Raw genomic sequence first — 14,521 nt, 5'->3', positions numbered from 1 at the left:
AGGCCCCTCACCTCACCCTAGCTCAGGATGTCTTATATAGCCCTGCTGCCTGTCTCTGAACCTCTCGTGCATGTGGTGTCTCTGACTTTCTCATGTACGTGGGGTTCCCGTATGTATGTATGCATTAAATTTGATTATGTTCTTTTGCTAAAAAAATGTGTTCTCTTTTACTCTCAAAAGCACTTGATTACCCTATAATTATCTCCTTAAGAGAGAATTGGACACTATTCTTAGCCTTTGGATACTACATGTATTATATGGGCTATATCCTGCTAGGCCAGTTGAGAGGCTTATGGAGTTTCTTTAAAGGTCACATACACTCTGACTTTCAAAGATCAATATGCTCTCTAAAAAATCTTAGTATGCTTTTGGTCTAGTCACGGACAGATCCATGGACAAATAACTATAATCAAAGAGCTAACCTAGACAGAATTTCTATGCTTCCAGACTATCCTTTTATATTTTCAGGTCTCTTTGCTCAGCACAGTTTTGTTTTCCTTCAATTTAATGGTGTCTACTTTGAAACTATCTCAAAATATTAGTTTAGGCAGCCTCTTCCACGTGGTCATGCCAAGTCAGCAAGCAGCTACACCCGCCGCCTCCTGCCACTTCCTGGCCATGGGTCCCCTCAACGTGAGCGAGCTTAGGGCCTTTGTGAAAATGTGTAGGCATGATCCCAGCATTCTGCATATTGAAGAAATGCACTTCCTGAGGGAGTGGGTGGAGAACATCGAAGGTAAAATACCACCTACTACTCATAAAACCAAATCAGAAAAAAAAAAATAGTAAGAAGATAGAGGAAGATATAAAAACATCAAGTGAGGAAAGTTATCTAGAAATTTGCAAAGATGGTGTGATTAAACCAGACACCGATGTCCCTCAAGAAATGGGAGATGAAAATGTAGACATAACTGAGGAGGTGATGGATCAGGCAAATGATAGAAAAGTGGCTGCTGTTGATGCCCTAATTGATGGTGAACTACAGAAAGCCATTGACTTATTTGCAGATGCCATTAAGCTGAATCCTCTCTTGGCCATTCTCTCTGCTGAGAGCAAGTGTCTTCATCAAATTACAGAAGCCAATGCTGCCATCTGAAACTGCGACAGAGCTATTGAAATAAATCCTGATTGAGCTCAGCCTTACAAATAGCAAAGGAAAGTACATAGACTTCAGGGACATTGGGAAGAAGCAGCCCAGGATCTTGCCCTTGCATGTAAATTGGATTATGTTGAAGATGCTAGTGCAAGGCTGAAAGAAGCTCAACCAAGGGCCCAGAAAATTAAAGAACATCAGAGAATGTATGAGTGGAAATGTGAAGAGAAAAGAAAGAATGGAAAGGGTTAAGAAGGCTCAGGAAGAACAGGAGAGAGCCCAGAGGGAGGAAGAAGCCAGACAGCAATCAGGAGCTCAGCATGGCTCTTTTCCAGGGGTGGCTTTCCTGCGGATGGGATGGGAGCAGGTATGCCTGCAAAGGCAGGAATGCCCGGACTCAATGAAACTCTCAGTGATCCAGAGGTTCTTGAAGCCATGCAAGATTCAGAAGTCACAGTGGCCTTCTAAGACGTGGCTCAGAACTCAGCAAAAATGTCAAAATATCAGAGTGACCCAAAGGTTTTGAATCTCATCAGTAAATGGTCAGCCATATTTGGAGGTCAAGTGTAATAATGCCTGTCTGACAGATAAAGGCCCTTGCTGAAGGAAAAGCAACTCGGATCACCCAGTGGATGTCACAATAATACAAACCAGTGTACCTCTGACCTTCTCATGAAGAAAGTTGGGGTGCATTGAAGAGAATTCCTCTCCCTCTGCCCCAAATGCAACTCTAACATTTGTCAGTGGTTTGCCATTAAGGTATTCTTTCAGACAACATTTTCCTACTAGGAATTATAAAGTTCAAACACTTTTAAACCTTAAAAATATTTTTTAAATATATTAGTTTAGGTAGGAAAGCCTCACCCTTAATCTAAACTTTGAAGCTAGAATGTATCTGAATAGCTGAGTGGTTTCAGTGCGGGCAGTTGAGGGCCCAGACACCCATTCACTGCTAAAGCTGCTCCTTTAAAATCACCTGTCATATCCAGCCCAAGTACAGCTTGTTGCAGAACTTTGCACAACAGAAAATATCAAATAGATACATTGACATTCTGAGCTTTTTCAATGTTCTTGGTTTTTCCAAACGGTTCAGAGGTTATATGTTCTTTTGGCAAGCAGTCTACCTTTTTGAGGATTGCAAGTGAAGTTTTACCAAATGTTTATGATGGAGAAGTGAGGATCATTGGCTTTCCAGCCAGCAATATCTGGGCTCTTGGCGCCCAGTACCCAGCTGTTTGTTAGACCAGTGCCTCATTTTTTTTTAGTATGGTAGAGTTCCACATATAAAACCCAAATTATGGTTTATTAAGATTAAGATGCTATTTTGTAAAAAGAGGATCTAAAATCCATCATTTTAAACAACATAGAAATGGATGTCTCACTAAATCACTCACAGGTAGGTGGTTCACTATTGGCAGAGCATTCTACCATTCTCAACACATGATGGTCCCTGGATACAGGAAGTCATCTAACCTTTGCCATCACACAGAGATCAGAGAGAGGCCAGGGTGCCAGCATATTGTGTGCTCCATCCATGTAAAGACAAACCTGAAGTGCCAAATATAACATCTTTTTAAATTACATTATCTAGAACTTAGACACATGGTGAACCTCTTGATAGGGAGGCTGAGAAAGGCAGTTTTTAACTAGATACGTATGTGACCAGCTGAAACTCTATTTTGGAAAGAGGTTAAGAACATTTATTGGGAAATGACTCACAATCTAATACACTATTGTGAATCATTTGTTCAGAAGAAACTCTAAATATTAGACCAGGAAAGAAAGATTTAATACAGAGAATAAAGCACTTTCAAACAGTGAAAGAAAGGGCCAAAGTCACGGGCTTTAAAAAGGAGCATTGGCTGCACAACTGACACATCCAGGGGCTGAGCACCACCCTGCCCCCCGGATCTACTGAGCACAAACCTTCACTTTAAAAGCAATCCCTGAACCAGAAAGGTGGAATTAGCTGTCACCACTACCTTTGACACAGCTGCCCCTCACACCAAGGGAAGTGAAGAACAAACACTAGAATACTGCTTTAGAAACCAAAAGCTTGCTTATCAATAGAAAAAAAAAGTCCAAAGCCACACAAATATTCCTTGCTTCCCCCTTTTAAATTTGTGCGAATGCATTTTAATGGTAGAAACTAATTCGCATCCTGACTTTTGGGAAGTGTCACTTTAAGCTTTTCACACTCTACAAGAGAAAGAGGGTAGGAAGGGTGTTTCATGAGCCAAGCCACAGCTCTCACCCGTGCTGCTGAGGAACAACAGGCAGCCCAGCAGGGCAGGTGTCGTCAAAGAATTATTTTATTCCAATGGAATACTCTTTAATAAAATTGTATCTGTTATTAATCTTTAGTGATCGAATAATTGTCTTAAATAAAATGATTGGATTAATTTTACGGAAAGAAGTCCCAAGAAACTCAATTTGTATAAAGTTGAGGAATCCCAATATCAATTTGTTGCTCCTTTACACTAGACTTTAAACAAATACTATTTTTGAAGGTTTGAACGTTCTATCTTTAAAAAGACTTCATATGCTATTGATTCATTTTTTTTCCTCCCCTCAAACTGAAGTGAATGAGAGAGCAATTTACTTTAAATACAAGCTCCAATGCAACTAGCACTTTATTTTAAAATAACTCAATCAAGATACTTCCCTTTCTTTGTCATTTCCCTGATATTTTAAATTGGAATTCACAAACAAGTTTATCATATCTACAACAGCTTTCATTTGTTTTCTGATGAGACACTAACTGGTTCAATCACTATACTAGGCAACATGGCTAGGGCTAGGAAGCTGAACTCCATGATCTGCAATCTCCATGTAACCTCCATGACAGCAAGGAATTGCCCGTCTTGTTCAGCACATTATACCCAGCACCAAGCAGCTGCTAAGCACCCAGTAGATACTCTGTAAGAATTCTTGACTTAGTAAGTGAGGTCCTGCTTTCAAAGCATTTGTACAAGTAATATTGGGAAGAGTATGAAAGATAGAAAAATGCTGAGCATATATAAAACATGCATGTAGCCAGTCTCAAGGTTCTGGATCATAACTCTTTGTATTACACTTTAAAGATGACTATTAAGCCCTATCCTACTGGCAAGGTCACTGCTGAAGAATCTCTCCTGACTCATTTTCAACAGCAGTATACCAAAACAACAAGCTAGTCACATTGACTTCCTAGCTAACCTTGTAAATCATTCTTTTATTTCTGCTTTTATCAAATATGATTAGATAATACAAATTATTTTTAAATTGAAATTTTCTAGGGTCTTGAGATTGAGCAGAAAAATCAACATTTTCCTAAGCTAGAGAACATGTGAATATATTAAATCAAGTTAAAGAAAACTTGATCATCAGACTCACAGCATGGTGAGAGCAGCACTTTCAAGGGCTCTGCTCTTCCGTGAATTAAAACCACTGTTTGCACAATCCTGATCCACTCCCGCAACCAAATTCATGTTACACCATCAAAAGGACTTTAAAGATACATATTTTTTGCATATTACTGTTCAGTATCTCTTGGCACAAATAGTCTTTCACACATTGAAGCTATTTCACTGTTAAATGTTTGTTTTGAATCCTTTACACATTAGGTAAACGTCTTCTTTTCCATACAACCCTCCAGTGGTTGATGAAAAATAGATTCCTAAACGTGCCAAACCTGCAGAACAGGAATAAAAGCTTCCAGTGAAAGCATAATGTTACCTTGAGATAGAAGTGTTTTAGCTTGTATGAGCATATTTCACTCTTGAAAAGAAATGAGATTACGTTTCATTTCTGGAAGATAAATGCTTCAGGTAAGAGACTGAAACAAACTTGCTATACTTAACCAAATAAGTAGGAGAATGTTTGGATGTTTTCTTGCAACAATGTCTCTAATTATATTGTGAAACTGAAATGACAGATGACTTTAAAACCTGAATAAATTTGTATATGTTCTTCAGAAGACAGGTATTTTCCTGAAGTACAGATTATGCCTTGATTATTCCTTCTGTCCACCCCCTTCTCTCTTTCTGGCCCCCTCCCTCTTTCACTTCTTCTCTCTCTCTCCCTCTCTCCCCTAAGGCAGGCCTCATAGTTTTCATTGACCTCATACCTTTTCTATCATGTCCTAACGGCTCACTTTCATGTCCCTCAGAGTCTTGAGCCAATTTCAGTCATGTCTGCTGGTAGATTTTTTTCTTTGTGCACATTTTCACACGTACACATGTTTAGTGTCTAGAAATTAATACAGGTAGTCTGTAGACTGGGTGCTGATGATGCCTCCAGAAAGAAATTTTTATTCAATGAAAGGTGGATATTCTTAACATGAGGACTTCAAGCTGATTATAGAGTTCCTGCTGGAGAAAGCGGCTGCTTTCTTTCTGTTCTGTCCCTCCATGCTGGGCTCCTTCTGCCTGTGCTGCCGTCTGCCCCCGTGCCGGCAGTTCTCTGAAGGCCAGTGTGAACCAATCCGTGTCCCAGTTGCCCCCTTCCTCTCTTACCTGGCAAAAGATTAGATATCTGATGTTTAGGGTTTAAAATACAAATGATATACCCCACTTTTAAAAATAATGACAGTGTGTAACTTGTGTATAGTGTTAAACTTTTAAAATACATTCTATTGTGTCACAGTGGATATCAGGTAACTTAAAGAAATTAAGGAACTCATGTCACCTATGTTCTGAATAATGTAATTTATTTCATTAAAAATGTCATTAAGAGCTTAGATTTGAATCAAGGTTTTCTGATTAAAACTCAGGGGCTGTTTTCCTGTTATGCTTCTTGCGCTCCATACATATCTTCCTACCATCTGGGGCATGTAGAAAGCAAGTGTATGAATTGAACATGAGAAAATAATACCATGATTGAGCTTGGTAAAAAAAAATTCAAAACAAACAAATAAAAAAAAACCAGCTTGCTCTGGCCAGTGTGGCTCAGTTGGTTGGAATGTCGCCCTGTATGTCGTTCCCTACACTGACAGGTTGTGGGTCCATTTTCCAGCAGGGGCACACACCTGGGTTGTGGATTTGATTCTCCATTGGTGAGTTTATGAGCAGCAACCAGTCAATGTTTCTCTCTCACATCTCCCTTCTCTGTCTCTCTCCCTTTCTCCACTCCTACCTCCCTCTTCCTCTCTCTCTAAAAGCAATGAAAAAAATACCTTTGGGTGAGGAAATAAAAATACATACATACATACATACATACATACAGTTTCATCCAGCTCCTATAGAAAAGGGTCATAAATAACCGTTTAACTGAATGAGCCAGCTCATGTGATGCCCGTGTGAGCCTCCAAGCCACAATGTGAAGGCTTTTCTCTCAGTGCTGTGAGTATCATTTCCTGAAGAAGCCCTCTTCAAGTAAGCAAAAGGCAGAGTATAATTCTCTTGGAGTTCAGAAAGAAAAAGTGATACACTAGTTGTTTCCCATCTAAAAAGGTATTGTATTATATTTCTAATTAAATTATTACTTTTTTCCCCAAATTTATGATTTGATAAAATGGCACACAGGTAATCATAGCAAAAAAAGTGAATCATTATAATTATTTAAGCACACATCAATTTTCATTGTTATTAGCTTTTAGCAATAGTTATTTTATAATATATGTGATCCATTTTAAGTTATTATGACTTATTTTTCTGTTGAATCAAGTATTTCCAAAAATTATTTTTAGCTACAGAATAAAGGTGATGTATGTCTTTGACTTTCTAACTTGCACATAAATGTTTTTCTTTTTTGACAACTTATTCTGAATTTGTAAAGATTTTCTAATTTTATTGTGATTTTTCCTCTTGAGGTATTTAGAAGTGTTTTTAGCTTGAAAGCATATGAATTCTTTTCTAAATTATATTTTTTTGGCTAATATTTAACTACATTGGAGGCAGAGAGAACAGTCTGTGTAATACTGACTTTGAATTATGTTAAAAGTCACAGAATACATGGTCAATTTCCATAAGAAATAAATGTCCTTGAAAAAATGTATAACTTCCACTGATTGAATGCAATATTCTGTATATGTCCATTATATTAAGCTTATTAATTTTTAAAAAATATTCTATATGCATAGTGATTTTTTGTGTAATTAATCTATAAATCATGTGGGATTTCTATTAAATCCTTTCATTATGAAGGAGGATTTGTTAGTTTCTCTTGTAGTACTACACTGTTGTGATGACAATTTTGAAGGAATTATTTTTAGTACATACCTGAGATACCCCCCTAGTAAACTGAATGTTTTACTTCTACAAAGTGCTCCTCTGCCCCTCTGGACATGTTCTTTTGTGGGTAAGCCTTTCCTGACTGTTTTTTGTTGTTACTACCTGCCTGGGGCGTCTTTTTCCATCCTTTTGATTTTAAGCAGTCCTTACCCTTGCAAATCTGGTGTGTCACTAGTAAACCTACTTAGCTTTTTTAAATAATTTTTTTATTTTTTAATTTTGGTTGACATACAGTAATATATTCATTTCTGGTGTGCAACATAGTGATTAGACATTCATATAATTATGAAGTGATCACCCCAATAAATCTAGTACCCATCTGGCACCATACATAGTTATTACTATATTTCCTATGTTGTACTTTACATCCCCATGACTGTTTTGTAACTAACACTATGTACTTCTTAATCACTTCGCCTCTTTCACCCAGTCCCCCAACTCCCTCTCCCCTCTGGCAACTTTCAGTCTATTCTCTGTATCTATGAATCTGTTTCAATTTCGTTTGTTTATTTTCTTCTTTAGATTCCACATACAAATGAAATCATATGATATTTCTCTTTCTCTGAATGACATTTCACTTAGCACAATACCCTCTAAGTCCATCCATGCTGTTACAAATGGTAAAATTTCATTCTTTTTATGGTCCATTGTATACATGTGCCACTGATTTTTTTATCCACTCATCCATTGATGGGCATTTATTGAGTATTGTAAATAATGCTGCAATGAACACAGACATGTATATATATTCTTTCATATGAGTGTTTTGGGTTTCTTCAGATATATACCAAGAAGTGGAATGACTGGGTCATAAGGCAGTTCCATCTTTAATTTTTTGTGAAATCTCTGTACTGTTTCCTACAGTGGCCATACTAATTTGCAATCCCATGAAAAATTGCATGAGGATTCCCTTTCCTCCACATCCTAGCCAACACTGGCTGTTTGATTTTTTACTGATGACGGTTATTCTAACAGATGTTAGGTGATATCTCATTGTGGTTTTAATTCACATTTCTCTAAGGATCAATGATATTGAACATCTTTTCATGGTCTATTTGCCATCAATGTGTCCTCTATGGAGAAATGTCTATTCAGGTCCTCTGTATATTTTTTAATCAGACTGTCTGGGTTTTTTTTTCCCTTTCTTTCTTTCTTTCTTTCTTTCTTTCTTTTCATTTTTTTTTTGGTGTTGAGTTGTACATGTTCACTATAAATGCTGAATATTAACCCCTTACCAAATGTATCATTGGCAAATATCTTCTACTATACAGTAAGTTTGTCTTTTGATTTGTGGATGGTTTCCTCTGCTGTGGAAAACCTTTTTAGTTTGATATAGTCCCATTTGTTTGTTTTTCTTTTGTTCCTCTTGCCTGAGGAGATATATCAGAAAAAAATATTGCAAATGTGCAGCTTCATGCATTGTCATAAATTGAACAACTTTCTAGTCACCCTCAATGTCAAGAAATGAACCTTTCCTTCCACTGCAGAAGCCCTCTACATACCCTGGATCACAGTATCCTTCCTTTTAAGAATAAACACTCTTTGCATATCATTTCTGAACCTTTCCATAGTTTCATTATCCAAGTTTAACCCTAAAGTATATGGTTTTACTTTGCCCTCTTATTTTCTATTTTTTTGGAGGGTGGTATAGGGGTGGGCATATTTTTACAGCCTTTTGCAATTACTGTATTCCATCTCCATTTCCTCCTCCCTTTCAATTTATTTGTTAAAGAAACTAACTTATTTTTTTTTAGTATTTATTTCCATCCTGCTTTAGTTTAGCATATGCCTCTGCTTTCTCTATTTTTTGTGCATTGGTGATTGGATTTAGAGGCTTAATCAGAATAGATTAGGATTAGATATTTTGGAAAGACTCCTTTATGGTAGATTGGAATTGTTATCAGAAAGCACAGACCCCTGGCTGCCTTTCTTTTTGTGATATCAGTAGCCATCAATGCTTGATGCCTAGATTTTATCATTCATGACTTCTTATAAAAATATTAATAACTGTATAACCCAATTATATCACTATTTCTTTCTTTATTTACTTATAATACTTCTACAAAGAGAAACTTTGCCTCACATATAACATTTATCCAGTGATCATTTCCTATAAAAAAGGTTAAACAAATATTTGAGTGTGTACTTCATTAATACTGTGTTGTGCAAAGGCAGTTAGTAGCTGTATGTGTATATCTGTGTTACTCTGCTTCACGTATTTAAAATCGTTTGATATGTTTTCCTCCATCTCAGTTATTACATTTACTAGCCAATGAGAGCCTTTGCAAGTTGACTCTCAAGTGCTATTAATGTGCCCTCGTATTCTCTGGTATCTTCCTTCCTAACTAGCATAGCAGAGTCTGCTAGGGTCATCTTATACATTACCTGCCCTAGACCCAAAATCAGCTGATTTTTTTCAAGTAGCCCTGTTTTATTTTAGTGGGAAGTGGTATTTCAGCATCACAATCTAGATGTTAGGGATACTCATTATTACTGAGATGGATATGATTTCAATATCCTTCCCAGAGAGAGAGAGACAGAGAGAAATTTAAACACCTCATGAGTGCATTCTGATACTTGCAGTCCTAATTTTGTACTACAGAGAATATTGATTCTAAAAGGCAATGGGGAAGCTACAATCATTGGTTTTATCCGGTATTACACACAAAATATTCTGAGGACAACAATTATAACACAATCACTGTATGGCTACTAAAAAGAGTTTTCAAAGAGATTATACCTGTTTCCTTATTTCCCCCACTTGATTGAAGTTGAACTGTATCTACATTGTCAGTGTAGACTGACATATTAAACTGTTACCTATAACCCTCATCTACCTGAGTTCTCTAAGAAAATATGTATAAATTTAATGCTCACCAAGAATCTTTATGTTGATGTATCTTTATCATTTGATTATCTGAAGTTTATTCTCTAGCTTTTTATCAATGAATAATCTATAAGAACACTATTCCCTAAGTCCTTGTGTGGGCATAATACTTTGAGAAATTTTAATTTAGAAGTCAGCCAGTTAATATATATTCCTGATTCATATTTTCTTTCATTGAGTATCTTAAATATATCACTACTTGATTTTCTTTTAATACAAGGTGCTAAAAAGTCTAATGACAGTTCTCTTTCCCCTTAGGTTATAGACCATGCTGGTCTTTTTCACTCCTATTACTCAGTACATAGTACTTAGTTTGCAACAGAGTATCTTTCAATGTCTTCACCTTCCTAGCATCATCTTCATCTTCTTCCTTCTTGTGCTTTATCTTTTTTATCACCTCCTTTTCCTCTTCCTGTTTATGTTATCATTCACTTTTCTCCTTGTCTTGCAAAATTTGTAATTTGTACCTGGAAAACAAATCCAGGGCCTACTCTTCCTCTTCTCAAATCTGCCTTAAAAACTACTGTTCTTCCTTCTCCTAGCTTCGGAATCTTCTATTTTTGAAACTTTACCCAATTCACTGATAAATTGCAATCTTCTTTTTCTGGTGCTTTTTCTGGTGCATCTTCTCTTTCTGGTTTATAAATTTAATGTAAAGGGTTTCTATAAATATCTAATGAATTATTAAAAATAATATCTAACTCAGCCATTCATTACTAATAGAACACTAAATAATAGACACTTAAGTAGGGGAAGGAGACCTATATATTGGTTGCAGTAGACAAAGAAAACAACATCAATAATTGCTTTGATCAATTTAAAATTCTCATGGTTTGGTATTTTTTCCAGGTAGATTTGTTTGACAATAGGTGAAGCATTATTGTCTCTTACCAAAATACCACTGGGCTGTATTTAGGAATCATCCACCACGTGTCAATTTCAAGGGCTATCAGAACTGGGACTGTGGACACAAGTTTATTACTGTACAGTTCCGTAGGGCAGAAACACGGGGTCTTGTGCTAAAATCAGAGAGTTGTTAGGACTGTGTCTCTGGAGGCTTCTAGAGGAAATCTGTTACATTACCCTTTCCAGCTTCTAAAGGCTGCTTGAATCCTTGTCTCATGCACCCCCTCCCCCCGCCCCTTTCTATCTTTAAAGTCAACAGAAGAGGGTTGAGTCCTTTACAAATCACATCATTCTGACCTTTTCGGCTTCCTCTTCCACTTTTAGGGATCCTTGTTATTGTTCTGAGCTCACTCAGATAATCTCACTATTTTAAGAACAACTGACCAGTAAATTTAATCCTATCTGAAATCTTTAATCCTTCTTTGCTATATAACCTAGTTTCAAAGGTTCTAGGGATTAATACAAGGGAATATTGGGGGGCAGGGGCATTATTCTTCTTACCACACATATTTTCTATAGTCCTATAGTCTTATTTAAATCAGGAACTGATATCCATGCCTTCTCAATTATGTCACAGTTGCTTCTAATTTGTATGTACAGTCTGCTTCAAAGTCAGGTTAAATGACTTTTAATTATTTTATGCATTACTACATAATCCAGAGTGTAGATATTTACCAGCTGGCACTAAAAAATATTTTTATTTGTCTATACATTAAGAAATACTCCAGTTTCTAGATTGTGATGGCAAAGAGATTTTAAATTACGAGAATTTTTTAAATCACTAAATTTAATATTAAAAAAAGAATCTGAAAGAGGTTTTGTTTTTATTACATTTTCAATATGAATACATATTTCTCATTCTACTTTATCTTATAATAATGAGGTTCTTTTAAACAGGCTTCTAACCCATTTCAAATTTTGCTGCTGCCAAAAATATTTGAAACAATATTGCTACTAATAAAAATGTAAAAGTGTTCAACTTTTTTCAGTAGCAATGATTTGAGCAATAGTTAATGCCAAGTTTCAGTAGCTAAGTTCAGTTATGCTCTACCTGTCATATTATTACAACGTGATCACCAATGCGCCTCTCTTTAATCTGTTTAAAACAAGTTAGTGAACACAATTCTGAGACCTTTGGGTAAGCTGATTTACCTCTCTGTGCTTTAATTTCCTCATTTGGTAAGTGGTAATTATAATATAGACTGAATTGGGAAATAAATATGTTAACACAGGTAAATGTGTACATGTATGCAGAGAAGCAGCATGAAGTAGGTGCTCAAAAATGTTAGGTATCATTACCATTTTTACTATCAGCAACAACAAGGTGGCACAGACTAAAGGATCTTTAATTTCAGCATCAGACCACTAATACCTTGTTTAAAGACCTCCTTAAATGGCTTTACAAAATTAAAAAAATAATTTAAAAACTCTGTTAGTTGTTTCAAAACGACCCAAAACTATAAAAGTCACTTTTGTATAGCCACATTGACTGTGTCTAAGCTAAGACAGAGCTGACTGCTCTGATGAAGACAGGAACAGGATATTAAGCCTGGTCGTCAAAGTCACACCTGCTGACACGTTCTTAGTTCCATGACAGAGACAAATGAAGGAGTATAATTTGCTCTAATGAAACATCATTTTCATTACTAACATGGAGATTAAAAAATAGCAAGTCTTAAAAAAGAGACTCTAGCTAGATAATGTATTTCTAGACCCATGAATCAGAATAGTTTGGAATCATACTTTATGGATCAGTTTTCTGGTTAACCCTTCATTCTAACACACTTTTATTTGCATCCCTTGTAAAATGATTCACAAATCTATTCGTTCAATTTCTTGAGTGCAGTATAATAGATTTATTTATTCTTTTTTATATTATGTTTTAAAATTATATTTTATTGATTATGCTATTATAGTTGTCCCAATTTTTTCCCCATTGCCCCCCTCCATCCAGCACCCACCACTCCCCCAGACAACCCCCAACCATTGTTCATGCCCATGGGTCATGCATATAAGTTCTTTGGCTACTCCATTTCCTATACTGTACTTTATATCCCCACGGCTATTCCATAACTACCAATTTGTGCTTCTTAATCTCTTCGCCTCTTCTCCTGTTCCCCCAAACCACCCCCATAGCTGACTGGTTTCAAACCATTCTCCATATCTATGATTCTGTCTTCGTTCTTCTTGTTTGCTTAGTTTGTTTTTGAGATTTAATTGTTGATAGATTTGTATTTTGGGCCATTTCATTGTTCATAGTTTTGATCATTTTCTGAAATAAATCCCTTTAACATTTCATATAATAATGGTTTGGTAATGCTGAATTCCTTTAGCTCTTTCTTGTCTGGGAAGCTCTTTATCTGACCTTTGATTCTAAATGAAAGTTTTGCTGGATAGAGCAATCTTGGTCATAGGTCCTTGCTTTTCATCGCTTTGAATATTCCTTGCCAATTCCTTTAAGCCTACAAAATTTCATTTGAGAAATCAGCTGACAGTCTTATGGGAACTCCCTTGTAGGTAACTACCTGCTTTTCCCTTGCAGCTTTTACAATTCCCTCTTTATCTTTAACTTTTGGCATTTTGATTATGTTGTATCTTGGTGTGGGCTTCTTTGCATCCATCTTGTTTGGAGCTCTCTGGGCTTCCTGGACATGCATGTCTATTTTCTTCACCAAATTAGAGAAGTTTTCTTTCATTATTTTTTCATAGATTTCCAATTTCTTGCTCTTTCTCTTCTCCTTCTGGCATCCCTATGATATGAATGTTGGTACACTTGAAGTTGTCCCAGAGGCTCCTTATGTTATCCTTATTTTTTTTTAGAGTCTTTTATCTTCTTTTGTTTTTTGATTCCTTGTGTTTCAAATCATTGATTTGATTCTTGGCTTCATCCATTCTACTGTTGATTCTCTGGAAATTGTTCTTCATTTCAGTTGGTGTATCCTTTGTTTCTGAGTGGACCTTTTTTATGCTATTGAGGTCCTCATAAGTTCCTTGCATTCTTAAAACCAGGGTTTGAACTAGGCATCTGAAAGATTGTTTATCTCTATTTTGTTTAGTTCTTTTTCTGGAGTTTTGATTGTTCTTTCATTTAGTCCATGCTTCTTTTTCTCCTCATTTTGGTAGCCTCTCTGGGTTAGTTTCTATATATTAGATAGAGCTGCTGTAACTCCCTGTGTTGGTAGCATGACCTAATGTAGTAGGCATCCTGTAGTGTCCTGTGGCACAGCCTCTTCTATCACCCAAATTGGTTACTTAAGGCTAAGTACACCCTCCTCTTGTACTTGAGTCTTGAGTGCTTTAGCAGTTTAATGGAAAGAATTTACACAGACCATTCAGCTGCAAGGACTGGCTGTGACCACTAATCACCAATCTCTGCCCTCTGTGGAGGATCAGCTGTGCAAGGGCTCACTCCACAGAGGAAGG

At 36.4% G+C, this 14,521-nt stretch overlaps 1 protein-coding gene and 1 pseudogene across 3 annotated transcripts in view; both read left to right on the top strand.

Moving 5' to 3' along the window:
* Positions 1–618: 618 nt before the first annotated feature.
* Positions 619–1,663, top strand: LOC123813085 (annotated as a pseudogene).
* Positions 1,664–4,779: 3,116 nt separating this feature from the next.
* Positions 4,780–14,521, top strand: part of PIK3C2G (phosphatidylinositol-4-phosphate 3-kinase catalytic subunit type 2 gamma) — a 264,442-nt gene continuing 254,700 nt past the window's right edge. For all 3 annotated transcript variants that reach the window (XM_045830120.1, XM_045830119.1, XM_045830118.1), the window contains exon 1: positions 4,780–4,902. The gene's annotated coding sequence lies outside the window, so the exon portion shown is untranslated. The remainder of the gene's footprint in view (positions 4,903–14,521) is intronic.

Source organism: Phyllostomus hastatus, unplaced genomic scaffold, assembly GCF_019186645.2.
Source record: "Phyllostomus hastatus isolate PE091 unplaced genomic scaffold, TTU_PhHast_1.1 phas_scaffold_93, whole genome shotgun sequence".
NCBI classification, from domain to species: domain Eukaryota; kingdom Metazoa; phylum Chordata; class Mammalia; order Chiroptera; family Phyllostomidae; genus Phyllostomus; species Phyllostomus hastatus.
The sequence above is the reverse complement of the archived record's forward strand: the minus strand, read 5'-3'. Positions and strand labels throughout refer to the sequence as shown.